Genomic DNA, 2,500 nt, shown 5'->3' on the forward strand with positions numbered 1-2,500 from the left:
GCCTTTTAAATCCTACCCATCTTATTGTAAAAAAAGAAAAAACAGTTATGGGTATGTCTTTTAAATCCTACCCCTCTAATTGTCAAAAAAAGAAAAAAACATGGGTATATCTTTTAAATAAATCTCTCCGAAGAGAAGCCCGATGCTTCGCGTGCCCATCGCATTCCAATCATTTCCCAATCATTTCCCACCTCAGTGTCACTGTGGGCATCTCCCCCCAAAATTATTCATGACGTAAGATGGGTAAACTCTCATCTCCAACGTTTTCGGAGAAATGGTGTCATAACCGGAAGTGGTGCGCTATTCCACATTTACTTCGAAAAAGATATCAGATGGCGGTACTGGACGGTGCTCTGAAATATTTCCTAACTTGTAAAAGGGGAGAAAGGTCTCCGTTTACTTAGGAAAATATAGTTAGGTTTGTGATGAAGGTAGCAAATTAATTTTGCGTTCAGGCATTTGCTTGTTAGACGATCGGAATATTCTTTGGTCTGGTCATTTACTATTTCTCAAGGACAATTAGAAGTCTAGTCATTATTATTATTATTATTATTATTATTATTATTATTATTATTATTATTATTATTATTATTATTTTGGTAGAAGACCCTCTTTTAGGCAAATACTGTTAAAAAGAATGGCAGAATTAAGCGAGTTGATTTATATATTGTTTTTTTTCTATTTTCCTTACAATTCCTTTACAATCGATGAGCCTGAGAAGCGAATTGTAAGGAAAATAGAAAAAACAATATATAAGATCAACTCGCTTAATTCTGCCATTCTTTTTAACAGTATTATTATTATTATTATTATTATTATTATTATTATTATTATTATTATTATTATTAATTGCTACAAAAGTTAGCACTGATGTTTTAATGATCATTCAAGTATAAATATATATATGATGATGATGATGATTATTATTATTATTATTATTGTTATTATTATTATTATTATTATTATTATTATTATTATTATTATTATTATTTTTATTATTATTATTATTATTATTATTATTATTATTTTGGAAGGAGACCCTCTTTCAGACAAGTATTATTGAACGAAATATTGCTGAATCAGCTGTATTTAACTTGTAAATGCAGCTGATGCAGCAATATCTTTCAATAATACCTATATTTTTATTATTATTATTATTATTATTATTATATTATTATTATTATTATTATTATTATTATTATTATTGCCAAAGTTACCTTTTACGTTTATACTATCATTTAAGTGTTAACCACAATATTCTCTTTGTCTTTCAGGTAAGTGACGTGACAGAGCCTCGTTAAATATCTCGAATTAGCAACCTCCCCCCCCCCCCCAACACCCCTACCCCGATAGGTCAAGGTAAGGTCGTGGACCAAAGCAGATCCATAAGGAAGGTATTCCACCCTTGGTTTTTATAAAATTCGATTCCTTGTTCCTTTATGGTGGATTGGATTAGATTAAGCTCTAACAAGAGTGTGTGTGTATATATATATATATATATTATATATATAGATATATATATATATATATATATATATATATATATATATATATATAGTATATATATATATATATATATAGATATATATATATATATAGATATAGATATATATATATATATATATATATATATATATATATATATATATATATATATTATATATATATATATATGTGTGTGTATATATATATATATATATATATATATATATATATATATATATATATATATATATATATATATATATAAATTATATATATATATATATATATATATATATATATATATATATATATATATATATATATATATTTATATATATATATATATATATATATATATATATATATATATTCATTCTAAGTTGGCTTGTATGGTAAATATATAATACATGTTTCCATCTCGTTTAACTTCTTGTTTACTCGACATGTTTGGTTGGTCAACGCCTGTTTCGTTCAGTACTTGGACGGGTGATCAAAAAAAAATAATAAATAAAAAAAAGCGCAACGTCATTGGTATTCCTGCAGATATGTGTAAGCGTGACAAATAGAGGTAGAATTAAGCCAGTTGCCCCCCTAAATAAAAACTATGACTTCAAGAGACCTATTTCCTGAGTTAGGTTACCTCTACCTCAGAGATGTTTTGTCTGTCTGTATGTCTGTTTGTCGTTAAGCTCTGTCGCTCTCACCTTCAGAAAGTTCTTTAAATGCGAATTCCATTTCGTTAATTGAGCAATAAAACGTGTAATGGTGTTGCAATCTCTTTTAATCAGTTTACCACTAAAGCGGTGTTTCGTAATAAGTCTTCGGACGCGCTTATGAGAATTAAGGTTTTAAAGGTGGTGGGAAATTGCAGATACTGGTGGTTTCATGAGTAGTAAGTTCTGGACATTTGTGCAGCGTTGCGTGTGGTCGGTTCGTGAACGGGTGACCACCTAGCAAAGCCATACGTTGACACATAGTAGGTACTACCTCGATGAGGTTAGGGCATGCGGCAGCG

Source organism: Macrobrachium nipponense, chromosome 44, assembly GCF_015104395.2.
Source record: "Macrobrachium nipponense isolate FS-2020 chromosome 44, ASM1510439v2, whole genome shotgun sequence".
Taxonomy (NCBI): Eukaryota; Metazoa; Arthropoda; class Malacostraca; order Decapoda; family Palaemonidae; genus Macrobrachium; species Macrobrachium nipponense.